Below are 18054 nucleotides of genomic sequence, written 5' to 3' on the forward strand. Positions count from 1 at the left end.
ATTAAAAATTAAAACTATTTAAAAAGATTCATTTAAATTAATTTTAAGATAAAAAATTTATAAAAATATAATTTAAAATTTTAAAATTAAAAAACATAAAGAAAATTACATAAATTACTAATTTTTACTAAAAAAATTATATTTTTACAGTCAAACATTTTTCTTTTCAATATTACAATTTTAAAGAAATTTTAACATTTTTAAGGTTTTGTCTTTTTTTTTTTGTTTTCAAATTGTTTTTATCTCATTTTTAGATTTTTTTTGTGTTTTGAAGTTCTGTTTAGTTTTTTTTAGTTGATGTTTAGTTGATCTAATGAATTGTTTTTAAATTATTTTTTAGTTGTTTTTCTTAAAAATCTTATTTTCGTAATTATGAAACTTTAAAAATAACATTTTTAAAATTTTGAGTGAGCATTCTTTAAAATAAAAAAAATAAAAAAAATATATATTTAAGAAAAAATCTCAAAAACATATACATTCAAACTCATTTATACCATTTATACCAAAACTTAATAATCATATTGTTGACGCGGTTATTCAGAAACAGATAATTATACGAATAAACGGGATGGATTAGTGCTAGATGATGAACCGTAATATGTGAATATTTATATTCTAAACTGATGAAAATAGTATAGGGGGAAGGTTATAACGCCTTTCCTTTTAGGTGGTTCGAAGGTTAAAATCTCTCTAGTCCACCAGTCAATATTATTGATATATCTCTCGTATTCCTTACACGGTGTTTCTTTACAAACTAGACGCCAACCCCTTGCAACACCCAGGGTCTCCATATTTATAGGGAGAGGACACCTAGGTGTTGGCAAAGGGGGTCATCCCGTGATCTTCTTACCCATCATGTCACTTCTGTGACACTTATGATTAATTCCTAAAACCTGGCAAAGAAGTGTTGTCTAATCAATAGGTAAGGGGGACAATGGGCCGCATGGCCCAAACCAGTCGTGGGGTGCTTGAACACGCATGTTTATGCTGCGTGTCCGAGAATTCAGGAATGGAGTAGACACGTGATGTCTGATATGCGCACGTTTACATTGCGTGGTTGACTTCATGAATGGTCGGGGGTGTCAGCTCTATGTCGTACCTCGAGCTTGATGTAGTTCCGGCTCGTGGTGTCCACATTGCTGACCCGATGCCTTCGAGTATTCTAACTAAATCTTTGACTACCTCAAGCTAAAGAGGTGGGGACTCGTAACGGCAGCTCCGGGTAAGTGGCCTCCACGTGGCTGATAGAATTATGCTCTTTTCCAGCTCGCTAATAACCCATGGATATTTATGGCGTACATTTGCCCCCCAAGCCCTTGCTCGTGGCACGTGACGTCACCTGGGGCTATAGCGGGGGCTTTTAGGCTTCCTTGTCGACTCTTCATGTTTCGCTTGTTGCGCTGGTATCGCATACGTGGAGCATCGTGGTTGGCGACGGTCCGTCTTCCGAGAATCGCATTAAATGGCCTAGTCTATCTTCGACCGTCGTTTCGTCTTTCGAGTTGTGATCCTCGTATCCCGCATCAAGACGATCGGACGACCCTTATTCTTTTTCCTTTTACGTATATATAAGGTTGGCCACCTTTTGCATGAGCCACCCTTTATTTGAAAATTTTTCTCATCTTCTTTCTTCTCCCTTCTCAGCCTCAAAATCCTTTTTCCTTCCGGTCATTGTTCCAGAAGTTCCTGAGTTTCAGACGCGAGGGTTTCTCCGTGACTCCGGTTCCAAAGACTCAACAAGGATTCCAACTCCTATGCCCTTTTCAACTTTTACGCAGCAAAAACTTCTGTAAGTCTTCTGCCTGCTGTATGCTTAAATGTTTCCATTTTTCTTTGTTTAGGTAAACTCCCTTCTTAGCTGCATACTGTAGGTTGTTTTTCTTTTTGGCTGGTATTTGTGCGTAGGTTTTTATCCTAGGGGTATCGACCATAGGAAAGAGAATGCTTAGGAACATGATGCATAGGACAAAATTCTGGGGTGATTTTTTTGGGTAATCTTTTTTAAATGCATGTTTGGAGAGACGAAGGCAACAAGTTTTTGGGGTGCAAAAATTGGGTAGCTTAGGGGCCACGCTTCCCAAGCGGTTTTGCCTTTTGAAACTTTCCCTCCAAGGCAAACATTATCTTGACCCTCCTGACACACAGATCCCGAGCAATCGGGGACCCGTTGGGAGCATAGGCGCGTGTTCATAGAACTGCGTGGTCTCGCTCGCCGCGGGCTGAGATTACCTCAGCACGTGTAAAGGAAACCATTCTTCGCGCTAGATTTTCTTTCTTATGCTTAGGTTGCCTTTCTAAACTTTCTTCATCTTTGTTCGTTAGGCGACCAGATGGGACCCAGGAAGAATATGCCCAAGAAGAGTGCCGCCAGCTCGTCATCCCAGCAGGCCAGCAAGGGGAAAGAGGTGGCAACAGACTCCCCTATCCCCCACTTCGGTCCCACCGTGGAGAAAGAGGTCGAGGTGGGACCTGACGCCTTCTTCGAGGGTGAGAAGATTGCCTCGTAGGTTACAACCTAGGGGAAAGTCAATAAGATCATGCTTTCCCACAACATCGAGATAGGGACAGGCGCCCTGGTCGCCCGTCCTCCCCTTGAGGGCGAGCGGAGCTGTGCACCGTTCGATGAGGAGTTCGTGGCCTGGAACGACGAAAACCTCAAGGCCGGGGCCTTTCTTCCCCTGGACCAGTATTTCGCGGACTTCCTGAACTTCGTGAAGCTGGCCCCCTTTCAACTCCCCCCTAATTCCTACCGCCTGTTAGCGGGGTTGAGGTACCTGTTCCTGAAGCAGGAATGGGAGGTCCCTACACCAGCGGACATACTCTACTTTTTCTATCTCAAAGCCAGCTCAGATCAACGGGGGCGAGGTGACGGGTTCAACTACTTGACCCGTTTGCCCAACTCTGCTGTGGTCATCGAGCTGCCCAGCCACCCCAATGACTTCAAGGATAAATTTTTCATGTCGACGGGGTCTCGCAACTGCGAATACCATTACTTCAACCGTCCTTGTAAGTTCTTTCTAACCTCAGCTCGCAAAATCATCGCTGATTAGTTTCTTTCCATACGTATTGACTTGAATACTATCGTGCAGCTATTTTTCTGAGGATGGCTAAATTGGTGACCGTCGGGGGTTAATACGAAACCTTGGCGGGGCTCCCCCCAAGTGAAAAAGACTACCGCCAGCTCGTGTCTGATGAGACGATGCTGGCGTGCAAGCTGATTTCTCCGGGCTAGACTCTGGCCTTGAGGAGGCCGCAGATCACCCCAGCAGCTCGCGAGATGGCGCCCATCCCCGAGGAGGGGGCGCAGATGACGACGAGGAGGACGAGGAAGACGAGGTGCCGCTCGTGCGTCGGAAGCAGGCTCTTGAGGTCGCCCAGGAGAGTGGGTCCAGTCCGGGGCAGCAGCCGGTCCCTCCGGCCAAGGTAACCCATACTTGTTTAGGGATTTAGACAGAGCTGCCGTAGACCAACGGCTTGCTAGGTTTAACCCCAACCAACTCGTTCACCGTCACCGAAACGACCCAGATCGTAACATAACTCTACTCCATTGCGTTGGCCTGCTAATGTTGCGTTATGACATTGGCCGCCATAGGGGAACTGTAGTAGTAGACAATACCCTGACCTTTAGGTCGACCTTCTTTGAGGAGTACGAGACCAACCTTAGGTCGTGGCCCTCCCTTTTGGAGGGTATAGTAGCTCCGGGGCTTAGGCAGTATGTAGAGGAGTCAAGTCCTGAGGCGTATCCGGACCCAGAGCCCCCTCTCACTCGTGAAGTTATAGTCTTAGACTCCCTTGTAGAAGCTCCGCGGCCGAAGGTCATGACAATAGATTCCTCCTCTAGCTTGGAGGGTAGGACCTTGTTCAATACATTCTATATTTTTCTTTTTGCGATCACATATTTTTACATGCATACTGACGATTCGTTCTTTGTTTTAGGCGAGGAGATGTCGCAGCCCGGGGACAACGTTCTGCGATCTATGTTCCAGGGCGGAAACCCTTCCTTCGGGTCGTCTGGACCCTTGGTGAAGAGGCTCCGGCTGACCAAGAAAACTCCCCCTCCCGGGACCACTTCCAAGTCTCCTACCAAGGGGAAGGGCCAGAGTCCTTCCGCCATAGAGAAGGTGCTTCCACCCCCTCCTGCCACAGAGAAGATGGCTCCACCTCCCCCGTGACCTCCTGTCTCTAGCCAGGAACTAGAGGTACCAATCGGGAGCTTGCCAGCTCCGACTCCAACCGTGCGCGTCCCGGTTAACACTCAAGCCTTGGAGAAAATCCCCCAGGCCTTTCGGGGGACGGTTTACGAAACCGTGACCTACATGGTGGACCACTGCTACAACGCCACCCTAAGGGACTTGCGGGAGATAGAGACGAGGAGCCCCGAGAATGTTAGGAGTCTTCATTGGGGATGACCCTCACGGTAAGTTCGCTTTACCACTGGTTCTCTTTACTTTTTCTAAAGCACTTGCCTTATCATCTTTTTATCTTGCAGGCGGCTTTGGCTCTCCACCAGAGCGTATCTCGGTCCAAGGCCAGGATTGACGAGATCAGGGGCGAGCACCAGGCTGCCCAGGCCGCCCTCGCGACTGTTCAACAACACAAACAGGATGCCAAGACTGCCCTGGCGACTACCAAGGAAAGCGAGAAGGTCGCGCAGGCCGACCTGGAGGCCGAGGCTACCAAGGTTGCCTTAGATGTCGCAAAGGTCGAACTTGAAGAGGCCAAGGCTGCCCTTGTGGCGGAGAGGGCATCATACAGCTCCTCCATGGAGGCCATGCTGTATCACTGCTGGGCCTTCAACCAGGATGGTGACTTTTCCTTCCTGGGGCCGGAGGTGTGGGAGTCCTTCCTGGAGAAGTTCAAAGCTCGCCTTCAACAAGAGGCGCCCTGTGAGACCGAGGAACTTCCGCTGCAACCGAGCATCATGCTGAGGGGGTGACTTCGTCGGAGCGGCCTGACGGGGCTTAGGACTTCTGCTCCTTTTCTCTTATTTTTTATTTGTAACTTTGTATTACGAGGTTTTTTATCCTCGAGACAATTGGTTTCCTTAGATTTACTCTAATCTATTTATATATATACATTTTTGCGGTTTAACTTTATTGTTACTCCTCTAAAGCATTTGGTGAGAACTTAGTTTCTATCGGTGTTATGATTGATATCTCATGCTTTTCAGGAAAAAACATCGATTAATCAATTTGAACCAACTTCTAAGTTTTAGGACCTGGTTGTATCCAGGACATTAATTTTAGAAACTTAGTTCGTGTTAATCCTTTATCGATATCTCGCGCTTTTTAAGAAAAACGTCGATTAATCAATTTGAATCAACTTCTAAGTTTTAGGACCTGGTTGTATCCAGGACATTAATTTTAGAAACTTAGTTCGTGTTAATCCTTTATCGATATCTCGCGCTTTTTAAGAAAAACGTCGATTAATCAATTTGAATCAACTTCTAAGTTTTAGGACCTGGTTGTATCCAGGACATTAATTTTAAAAACTTAGTTTGCATTAATCCTTTATTGATATCTCGCGCTTTTTAAGAAAAATGTCGATCAATCAATTTGAATCAACTTCTAAGATTTAGGACCTGATTGTATCCAAGACATTAATTTTAGAAACTTAGTTCGTGTTAATCCTTTATCGATATCTCGCGCTTTTTAAGAAAAATGTCGATTAATCAATTTGAATAAACTTCTATGTTTTAGGACTTGGTTGTATCCAAGACATTAATTTTAAAAACTTAGTTCGCGTTAATCCTTTATTGATATCTCGCGCTTTTTAAGAAAAATGTCGATCAATTAATTTGAATCAACTTCTAAATTTTTTAGGACGACCTGGTTATATCCAGGATATATGCCCCCCAAGTAATCAGGAAAGGGCCTTTCGTGGTTACTCGACTTTACATCCACAAACATATACGAAAATGTGAAAAGATTCTCTTATTACTTGATAAACAAAGGTGGCTTTTTTAATTAAGCCTTACAAAGATGTTACTGATAATATTTCTTCAGGTGTATAGCGTTCCAAGTCCGTGGGACTGCTTCTCCATTAAGCCGAGCTAGCTTGAAGGTTCCTTCTTTCACGACCTCTATTATTTGATAGGGCCCTTCCCAGTTTGGTCCCAACACTCCGTCCTTAGGATCCTTACCGGCTAAGAAGACTCTTCTGAGTACCAGGTCGCCAACGCTAAAGACGCATTTCTTGACCTTTGAGTTGAAATAACGAGTGATCTTTTGTTGATAATGCGCGAGCTGCAGCTATGAAGCTTCTCGCTGTTCGTCAATTAGGTCGAGGGACGCACAGAGCAATTCATCGTTCCGGTCTTGGTCAAATGTCGGGACTCTATGCGAGGCTACCTTTACTTCGACAGGAAGGACTGCCTCACTCCCGAAAGCCAGGGAGAAAGGAGTATGACCTGTCGAAGTTCGGTGCGAGGTCCGGTATGCCCACAGTACCTGGGGAAGCTGTTCGGGCCAAACTCCCTTGGCTTCATCAAGTCTTTTCTTAAGGCTTGCTTTTAACGTCTTATTGACAGCCTCGACCTGCCCATTGGCCTGGGGATATGCCATGGAGGAGAAGCTTTTAGAAATGACGTGCCTCTCGCAGAATTCGGTGAAGAGGTCGCTATCGAACTGCGTTCCATTATCCGACACGATCTTCTTTGGCAGCCCAAATCGGCAGACAATATTCTTGACCACAAAGTCGAGGACTCTCTTTGAAGTGATCGTTGCCAGGGGCTCTGCTTCTGCCCACTTCGTGAAGTAGTCAATAGCCACCACTGCGTAGCGAACTCCTCCCTTTCCAGTAGGGAGGGCACCAACCAGGTCAATCCCCCAGACTGCGAATGGCCATGGGGACGAGATCATCTTCAGCTCGACCGGAGGAGCCCGGGCAATTGTGGTGAATCGCTGGCACTTGTTACACTTTTGGACGTAGGAGATCGAGTCTTTTGATAGAGTGGGCCAATAATACCCTTGCCTTAAAATCTTCAAGGCCAGGTTTTGCCCCCCAGCGTGATCTCCGCAAAAGCCCTCGTGCACCTCCTGCAAAATGGTATTCGTCTTGCCTGGAAGAACACACTGTAGGAGAGGTAAACAGAGGCCACATCGGTATAATATCCCATTTATCACTGTATACCTCGGAGCCTGGTAAAGTACCCTCCTTGCGTCATTTCGCCTCTCGGGTAACTTCCTGCTGTGAGATACTCGAGGATGGGAGTCATTCAAGTCGGTCTGGCGTCAATCATCTCAACCTCCGCCCCGACTTCCTCTATGCTTGGTCTTTCCAAGAACTCTACCAGCACCAGCCCCAAAGTCACTGCCTCCCCAGAAGTGGCGAGCTTCGTCAGGGCGTCCATGTTGGCATTCTGCTCCCGAGGTATCTGCTTGATTGAGCCGCGCTCAAATGCGGATAGTTATTTCTTTACCTTGGCTAGGTAAGAAGCCATCTTGGTTCCCCGTGCTTGGTATTCTCCTAACACTTGGTTTACCACAAGCTGGGAATCGCTGTAACATTGGACGGAGCTGGCCCTTAGCTCTTGGGCCACCCTTAGCCCAGCCAATAAAGCTTCGTATTTGGCTTCGTTGTTGGACGCTTTGAATCTGAATCGTAACGCCGAGTGGAATCGATGTCCCTCTGGGGATATCAATATGATTCCAGCCCTGAAGCCGTTCTCGTTAGACGATCCATCTACGAAGACCTTCCATGAGGCCTAAGCTGACTCTTCTACCTGATCTTCTCGGAACCCTGTGCATTTTGCCACAAAATCAGCTAGGGCCTGGCTTTTTATTGCAGTTCGCGGTATGTATAGTATCTCAAATTGGCTGAGTTCGATAGCCCACTTCTACAGACGCCCCGATGCTTCAGGTTTCTGCAAAACCTGCCTTAAGGGCTGATCGGTAATGACGTGTATTGAGTGGGACTGGAAATACGGCTTGAGCTTTCAGGAGGCCGTAATAAGGGAAAAAGCCATCTTTTCCATCAATGGATACCGGGATTCAGCTCCGAGAAGTCTCTTGCTGATGTAATAGACTAGCTTTTGAGATTGGTCTTCTTCTCGAAGTAATACGGCGCTAGCTGCATCTTCCGTGATAGCTAGGTAAAGGAAAAGAGGTTCTCCTGCCGTTGGTTTGGATAACACGGGTGACTCGGCTAAATGTGCTTTCAGGTCGAGGAAGGCACGTTCCCATTCCTCGGTCCACTCGAATTTTTTATTTCCCTGGAGCAGGTTGTAGAATGGCAAGCACTTGTCGGTAGATTTAGACATAAATCGATTAAGGGCCGCCACCCTTCCTGTTAGACTTTGAACGTCTTTTTTGTGACCAGGGTGAGGGCATCTCGAGTAGCGACCTGATCTTATCGGGGTTTGCTTCTATTCCCCTGGTATTGACAATGAAACCCAGGAATTTTCCTAACGCAACCCCGAAAGTACACTTTTGGGGGTTTAGCCTTATGCCGTATTCCCTCAAAATCTTAAATCATTCCTCCAGGTGGGAGATATGGTTATCGGCAGTTTTTGACTTGACCAACATGTTGTCAACATACACTTCCATATTTTTCCCGATCTTATTGGTAAACATCCTATTTACCAACCTCTGGTACGTAGCTCCTGCGTTTTTCAGCCCAAAAGGCATGACCTTGTAACAGTAAACGTTAGTTGGGGTCATGAAGCTAGTGTGTTCCTGGTCTGCTGGATTCATGGCGATCTGGTTATAGCCTGAGTATGCATCCATAAAAGACATGAGCTCGTGCCCCGCCGTGGCATCTACCAGTTGGTCAATCCTTGGCAAGGGGAAGCAATCTTTGGGGTAGGCTTTGTTCAGATCGAAAAATTCGATGCAGGTCCGCCATTTCTCGTTGGGCTTCGAGACCAACATAGGATTGGCGACCCAGACCGGGAACTTTGCTTCTTGGATAAAGCCGCACTTTAAGCGCCACGCTAATTCCTCCTCTAGGGCCTCAGCTCGGGTTGTACCAAGGTGCCTTTGTTTTTGGGACTTTGCAGGCACGTTTTTATCCAAGTGGAGGGTGTGCATGATGATGCTCGGGCTGATCCCTATCATGTCTCCATGAGACCAGGCGAACACATCTAGATTTCCCGCAGAAACCTAATTAGCTCCGCCTTTCTTTCGCTACGTAGATTTTTCCCGAGCTTCACCACCTTCGAGGGGTCTTGTGGGTCGATAGCTACCTCCTCGAGCTCTTCGATGGCCTGGAGCTCGGATATATCCTCGCCTATTCTGGGGTCGATATCATTATTTAAGAGGATATCCTTCCCTTTGGCATTCTGAGGTTTTTCAATCTCAGGACTAGGCACAACTTCCTGAGATTCCTCACTCCTGCCCTGGATGGTCATCCTCTACTGCCCGGGTTTTGATTTCCCCTTCATAGAAATGCTATAGCATTCCCTGGAAGCGAGCTGATCACCCTGGACCGTGCATATCCCCGTAGAAGAGGGGAATATTAGCGCGAGGTGGCGGATGGAGGTTATGGCTTCAAACACTATCAATGTAGGTCGGCCCAAAATAACATTGTACGCGGCGGGACAATCGATGACCACAAACTCGGGGAGTTTTGAGACAGTTCGGGGTCCCTCTCCCAAGGTGATCACCAACTCAATTGTTCCTATTGATGCCGACCCTTCTCCAGAAAATCCATACAACATCATGGAGTTGGCTTTCAACTCGGTGACAGATAAACCCATCTTTTCCAGCGTAGACCGGAACAGCAGGTTCACCGAGCTCCCATTATTGACCAGTATCCTTCTAACTCTCCGGTTGGCGAGTTAGGCGGCTATGACCAGAGGGTCATTATGAGGGAACTGGACGTGACTGGCATCTTCCTTGGTGAATATGATTGGTTGCCTCTCCAGTCGTTGCTGTTTGGGTAAATGTTGCTCTGGGATGAACTCCACTCCGTTATGAGCTTTCAGTTTGTTGACATATCTTTTCTGGGGACCTCTGCTCGTGTCGGCCAGATGAGGGCCTTGGGAGATCGTGGAGATCTCTCCTCCTATCACAGGAGGAGGGGTAGCCTGATTTATCCGAGACCTGGGCTGACTTATCAGAGCTTCTGGAGTTGGTTGACCGGCGGGAACTCTATTCCGCGCATACTGAGGCAAAGGCCCGGCTCTGATGAGAGTCTCGATCTCATCCTTCAGGTGCCTACAATCGTCAATGTTGTGGCCAATGTCATTGTGGAATCAACAAAACTTGCAGGGGTCCCGCTTAGCCTTTTAGTGCTTCAAAGGCTTCGGCTTCTTCCAGGGGAGGCGAGCAGAGTTTGCTAGGAAAATGTTCTCCCTAGTGTTTGTGAGCTCGGTGTAAGTCACGTAGAATGGCTTAAACTTTTCTCCAGGCTTGTTCTTCTTCGGGCCGTGCTGGCCATCCTCGCTGCTCCCTTTTCTCTTGCCTCCATCAAACTGGTTATTTTGTGTAACGGTTTGGGTCGCTGTCATGACATCCGTTCCCACTCCAGCGGGCTGATCAGAGGGTTGGCTGGTTCCCGCGGCCGATGCTCGCGCCTCCTCCAGGTTTATCCATCCCTGGGCCCTATTTAGGAATTCGTTCACGGTGCTGACACCTTTTCTCTGTATCTCTTCCCAGAGTCTGCCTCCAATGAGGATCCCAGTCCTCAAGGCCATAAGTTTGGAACTATCATCTGCGTCCCTGACTCGAGCCGCGACGTTTACGAATCTGCTCAAGTAAGCTTTCAAAGGTTCGTCCGACTGTTGTCTTACGTTTGCCAGGGTGTCGGCTTTGATGCAGGCAGCTTGAGAAGCTCGGAATACCCTTTTGAAGTCGGCAGAAAAGGTTTTCCACGAGCTGATGGACTGCTTTTTATTCTACTTGAACCATTGCCTAGCCGGCCCAGTCAAGGTGGAAGGAAATATTAAACACCTCAGCTCATGGCCAATGTTGTGGGCCATAATCAGGGTGTTGAACATACCCAAATGATCTGACGGGTCCCCGTCCCCATTTAACTTGGACAAGTGAGGCATACGGAAACCAGGTGGATACGTCTTATCTACTATGCTGGGGGCGAAGAGCTCGAGTTCGTCCCCCGAGTCGTACTCATCTTTTTCTTTTTCCGATAAGAGCTTCCTCATCAGCTCCTCCATCTGAGCTAGACGCTCCAGGGTTTGATCCTTACTTCCTTGGTTGTTCTGGGGCTGTTCAACAGCTCCAGTTCCATTGTACGTGTTAGGCGGGTTATTTTCCTTCCTATCTTGAGATAGGTTATGTGGGACATTCCCGCTATCACGTACTTCTGACAGACCCTCCTTTCGGTGAGCACGACTACCATTTCTAGCTGGGTCCCCTCTCTAAGAGTTGAGGCGATCTCGGAGGTCGGCCCTTGGGGTGGCCCGAGGGCTTTGAGCCGAACTCAAACGATGGCACAGGTCTTCGCCGGACATGCCACTTCGATGACTCCTGGTCCAGTAACTTCCATTTGAAAAACTCGGAGCCCACCGCTGAGGGTGAGGATCCGGGATTTCTCTACGAGCCCGGCTGCAAAGGGAAGGTCCGGCGGAAGGAGGATTTCTCCTGCTACTCCCGTGAGCTGGAATGTCTCGGAATAGACGGGGAGGAGACGGGTATCTTATTGGTGACGGGGGATGCTTAACTGGTGACACAATCCTAGTCCCGTTAGGGCGGATTAAGCTAGGTCGCGGCCGCTCCGTTCTACCATCCCCCGTGTCCTGCGCTCGGCGGTCTGATCGTGGTGCAGGACGGCTGGCCGGGCGTGGCTGTTGTCGCATGCCCTCCCCGGATCTCCTTCGAGAGCTGCCTCGGGCCCTCCTGGGTGCACTCGAGGGTGGAATCGATCTAGGAGTTTAGGTCCGGACCAATCGGCTGAATTGCTGATTGGCCCTAGGAAGTTCTTCAAACACAGTTTCCTGGTGGTGTGACGTGAGAGTAGAATTCGATGTCGAGGTTCTGGCCGACCGACTGGGCCTGGACCGGTTACCTCGGCGGGACTTACGAGTCCCACTATGCCTCTTTTCGATGTTAGCGTCGGTTGTAAGAGGGCGTAATTGGGCCAAGACCTCTTCGATCTGCCTGCTTGCTTTCGACAGCTGACTCCTTAATTGTGCATTTTCCATTTCTACTGCTGTGTAGAAATCTAGGTTCGGATTGGGCGGTCGGGGAGCCAAACTTCCAGTTTCGCCATGACCCATTGGCTGCTTTCCCGGTCACTGCTGAACCTCAGGGTTTTGCTCATCGGATATGGCGGCATGGTGGGCCTCCTGCCCATCACGTTGATCCGATTCATTACCATGCTTCGAGCGAGTGACCACCATGGTTGGGTTTCTGCAATAACAGCAATCTAAATTCTCTCAATGAAAGCACCAAACTGTTGACGCGGTTCTTCGGCAACAGATAATTATATGAATAAATGGGATGGATTAGTGCTAGATGATGAACCGTAATATGTAAATATTTATATTCCAAACTGATGAAAATAGTATAGGGGGAAGGTTATAACTCCTTTCCTTTTAGGTGGTTCGAAGGTTAAAATCTCTCTAGTCCACTAGTCAATATTATTGATATATCTCTCGTATTCCTTACAGAGTGTTTCTTTACAAACTAGACGCCAATCCCTTGCAACACCCAGGGTCTCCATATTTATAGGGAGAGGACACCTGGGTGTTGGCAAAGGGGGTCATCCCGTGACCTTCTTACCCAGCATGTCACTTCTGTGACACTTATGATTAATTCCTAAAACTTGACAAAGAAGTGTTGTCTAATCAATAGGTAAGGGGGATAATGGGCCGCATGGCCCAAACCAGTCGTGGGGTGCCTGAACACACACGTTTATGTTGCGTGTTTGAGAATTCAGGAATGGAGTAGACACGTGATGTCTGATATGCGCACGTTTACATTGCGTGGTTGACTTCATGAATGGTCGGGGGTGTCAGCTCTATGTCGTACCTCGAGCTTGATGTAGTTCTGGCTCGTGGTGTCCACATTGCTGACCCGATGCCTTCGAGTATTCTAACTAAATCTTTGACTACCTCAAGCTAAAGAGGTGGGGACTCGTAACAGCAGCTCCGGGTAAGTGGCCTCCACGTGGCTAATAGAATTATGCCATTTTCTAGCTCGCTAATATCCCGTGGATATTTAGGGCTTACACATATCGAATTTCTAATCTAAACTTGATAATGAACAATAAAATATTTCATCCAAAATCAATACCCAACATCCCAAATATTTATCTAAATTTCATTCAAATAAAAAATTATTCAAATTTATAAGCATAATCACAAATCTTAAATAAAAAATAAACCTAGTTTAACGATATGAACACAACAATTAAACATCTGTGTACAAAGCCACACACTAGAGATCTGAAGAACCATCTCCGGCGGCGCACCTACTCGCACGAGAACCATCTCCGGCAAAGAACCCACCCATGTAAGAACCACCTTCGGCGTTCACCCACCCCTGACAAGAACCCACCACGCCAGTGCCTTGAAAGGAGCTTCAGAACGGAGGGCAAGATCTGGGTTCTAAGTTCTGGGTTTTGGGCAAGATCTCGGAGATCTTGGAGGCGTAGATGGCTAAGGCATCTGGCTTCTAGGTTCTGGGTTCAGAGTTGGTCGGAGTGCGACTGGAACAGAAGGGAGAGAGAGAGAGGCGACTGTAACGGAAGGGAGAGAGAGAAATCGGGAAGAGAGAAATTAGGAAGAGAGGTGAGAGAAAAGTGGTTTTAATCTTTTAATTATTTGTAATTGAATTAATTAGTTTTTTTTTGTTATTTTTTAAATTCTAAATATATTTTAATTATTCTTTTATTTTAAAATCAATTTAAATTTTTTTAAATTATAAATAGAGCAATTATAATGTACCACGTGTTTGAGAATTCAACTTTTACTAGTTCTGTTAGATCTGTTAGGTGGGCACGACGGATACAACATAATTTGACATTTAGTACTTTTGCGGAAAAAAAAGTACTAATTCAAAGATTTTTCAAAATATTTGATATTTTTGTGGTTAATTCTTTTTTTTTTTTTTTATATATATGCAATATAGGAGGTTTTTTGTTTAAAAATAAGTATTTTATTTTGCTATTTAAAAGTTATTATTATTTTTTAAAATCATCTATTTAAGAGTCATAGGCTCAGGTTTCTATTTTTTATTACTTTTTTTTACAAATTAGGTTTCTAATGTCTTAATCAATATAGAATTTAAGCATACTTTGTTAAATTTCAAATATCATAATAATTAAGAGAAGAAGTTGTGATCCTAAAGAATTAGACTTGGATGGTTCCATTAGAGTTTGATGCGTGCCAAGTGGCAAAATGTGGACGTCGGTGTGGCGATATTTCTTATGGTGTGTCATGTCCCATCTCTCACTTTGATTAGTTGTTAATAGGGAAGGAGTTGAGAAATCAATTTTAAGTATAATAATGTATAAATAATATAATAAATTGTTTTTTTTTATAATTTTTTTCCTAATTAATTCAATGTAGTCAATTTTATTTATTATGTTTGGTTGACTCAACAAATTTCCAGGAATAAGCCTTCCACTAGGCATTATAACCCATATTTCCACAATGGGACCATGGTTTACAATAGCAATAGGTATTTATTAAAACTTCGTATATTTTATTTTAGTTATTTTGATCACTTTTTCTATAATTTACAACTAAATGACAACATGTAGTTTTGGGTTTATGAGTAAAGTTAGTAAATTACATGTGAAACAAAAAGTTGCACAATTTTATCAATTAATTAAGTAAATTAAGTTGTATTTTGGCATTAATGGAAATCTAATCCACTTAGGGAAATTATAACAAATGACCTTCTTTTTTAGGATAATAATTAATAAATGTCATTTAATTTTAAGTTAGAGAAAAATGATATTTTTTCTAAATTTAATATTGTGGTATATGTATATTAGTTTTGTTCAATTAATTTTTATTTAAAGTTATGTTGATTTTTATTTTTATTTTTTATTGAGTTATTGGTATATTATTTTCCAACTAGTGTATATATTTTTTCTGGTATATAAAAAATATTTTTTTTATAGATGATATTTTGTTTATATCTTGTTATACAAAATGGTAGTATATAATTTTGTAAGTGTTATTGGTATGTTATTTTTCAACTCTGTGTATGTATTTTATGATATGGTATATCATTTTTTGTAGATCATATTTATGTTCTATCTTGTTATATATAATTGTGGTGTATTTTTTTGTTAGCATGGTATACACATTTTTTGAGTAATAATTTTTTAAGTGTTGTTGGTATATTATTTTTTTAACTGAGTATATATGTTTTTTATGGTATTGTATATCATTTTTTAGATGATATTTAGTTTCTATCTTGTTATATATAATGATGATATGTTATTTTGTTAGCTTGGTATACATTTTAATGATGGTATATAACTTTATTAGTGTGTTATATACATTTTTTGAGTAATAATTTGTGTTGACGGTGAGAACTCGTCAACGATGTTAGGTAGGAAAAATCAAAATATAGAGCTTATAAATGAAGAACTTCAAGAACTTAGCAAGAAACTTAGAAAATAGTTGCAGAAAAAAAATGGAGAAAAAAAACTTGTATTTCTCTCGGTACAATGTTACAATGATTTTCCAACCCCTTTGCAAATGGGGTGTGAAGCTATTTATAGAGGGGCTCTAATGGCCAATGGTACATTTGGTCCCAAGGGGAAAGGGAGGTACTTTGACGTTGCAGGTGATCGTGGTACAGGTGGTAGTGGTGTGGGAGGAGTGGTGATCGAATCCAATACATATCAGAGACCTACAAGTAACGCTCCTAGCCTTGTACTATGTCGTACGACGACGACCACCACCACCACATGTCTTGTACGAATGTCAGGAGCGTGGTAGTGGAGTTTTAACAATGTAACATTCTTGGACTACCACTACTTGTCTGATGTGGATGCCTGGTCCATGCCTTGGTCCTTGGTGACCTGTACCTACCTATATAGAGGCATTTTGTGTTAGTCTTATGCCCTTATAAAACCACGTTGGACATGTAACACGATTTTATATTGTCAATAAAATTAGTAGAAATCATTTATTTTGACAACCATATTGCTGCTTGTTTTATTACATGATTATTGAAACAATACAGATATTTATAAAATACCGAACATATGGATAGTTACAATTATACTGACTAGGTCACGATAGATTATAGTTGTAATTATATGTTCAAAAGAACGAGTCCTAAGATTAGATCAGTGCATTGGATAGGCAATCTACGATATGATCTACTTATACATTCGAGGTGTGATGTCTTGTCCAAGGCATTGGCCAAGTAGATAAGATCGGAAGTATTTGGTTACATCAGACTAGGACCGATATTGATTATTGATTGATAAATAAGTATCGTTGTTATCGAATCTAATCAATGTCCCAACGTTGAACATAGATTAAGTTGATCTTAATTCTAAGTGATAATATTCTTCTAATTATATTGTTAAAATCTTTTGACTTGTTCGTTACCAGCTTACCCTACAGTTTAGCCCATACTTACATCTTAGAGATTTAGTAGTATTATTCACAGGTATGAAATCTATAACTTCTGCATGAGAAGTGAAAAGATGAATTCTTTAATTGCTTTGTTCAAAATGTTAAATGATTGAGATCTCATTTCTGTGATTAAGTTCACAAAAATATCATTTATAAGTAACTTAGTGGGAGTTGAGGAGAAAGTACTGATGAGGGGTAAAACGGTAATTTACACCCAGCTCGTTAGTAAGTCATTAATAGAGAATTGACTGATTGTAATACTTATAAAAATAGATAACGTATTTATGGTTTGGAAAATACGTTCTATGAATTCAAGAGTTCAATTCCGAGTCTATAGTGGAGTCACGAGAAATTATTAAGATAATGAAATTATTCGTAAATAAATTCACGGTAACTTATTGGAGCTTGATTTCATGGATCCATGGTCCCTGCATCACCTATGAGTAAATCATCTAAAATGTCACAATTAATTGATTTAATTATCAATTAGGATTTTTAAAGTTGACTAGGTCAATTTTGGAAAATTTACAGAGATATGAGATTTAGAGAATAAAAGACAATCTTTTGGTAAATATATTAATATTGATAAATTAGTTTCAATATAAATAAATAATATTAAATCAAGTTTCAAATTATAATTAGTTGATTTGAATAAAGATTTAGTTAATGAATTAAAATAAATAAATAAAAGGTTTTGAATTTAGGCCCAATTGTGATTTAAATTCAAAACAAAGAGATTTTGCCCAAGTCCATTTGTGGGAGCCCAAGACTTTTATTTTTTGTTTATTATTTTTAATTAATTTAAATAAAGCCCATTAATTTGCCTATATAAAGAATATGATATATAGAGTTTTCATAAGTTAGTCTCAGTTGATCCATTGGGTAAGTGAAAACCTAGACAATCTAATCATTTCTTAGCCACTATCTCTTCTTCTCTTCTAGATCTCTATCTCATGTGTTGAGAACCATCCCACACTAGTTCTGTCTCTTGATAATACTCTGCTACAGAAATGAATCAAGGGTTAGAGATATTGAAGGAAGGAGTTGTTCCAGTTCTGCTGCGTAATGTAAGTTTCTTTACTTTACTCTTTTTTTTGTATCAATTTCATAGGAGCATGTTCTATGTATTTACATGTTTGTTTGATAATATGTAAATTACATGAAAATAAATAAAGATCCTCTAATGTGTATTTCCAACATTTTGATCGTACTTCCTGACCCTTTCTTTATCCTCCTTAGGTAAGTATGGTGACAATTTTGCCACTTATACTCATTGGGTGTGCGGAGTGTATGGTTGGCTTCTTGAGTGACACCCCGACATTGCACGCGAGGTGGGTATCTTGGATGCACAACCGAGGCATGCCTCTAGGTGCATATGGGTGCAAGGGCCTCGCGTTGTCCATAGGAGTGGGGGTCCGTGAGGTGCACAGGCGCGGGGGTCTGTGAGGCGAGGCACATAGGTGCAAGTGTCCACGAGGTGCACATGAGCGAGGTCCCAATGAAGCTCATGGGCGTGGGCGTCCGCGAGGCGCACATGCACGGGGTTA

Source organism: Humulus lupulus, chromosome 3 (assembly GCF_963169125.1).
Source record: "Humulus lupulus chromosome 3, drHumLupu1.1, whole genome shotgun sequence".
Taxonomy (NCBI): Eukaryota; Viridiplantae; Streptophyta; class Magnoliopsida; order Rosales; family Cannabaceae; genus Humulus; species Humulus lupulus.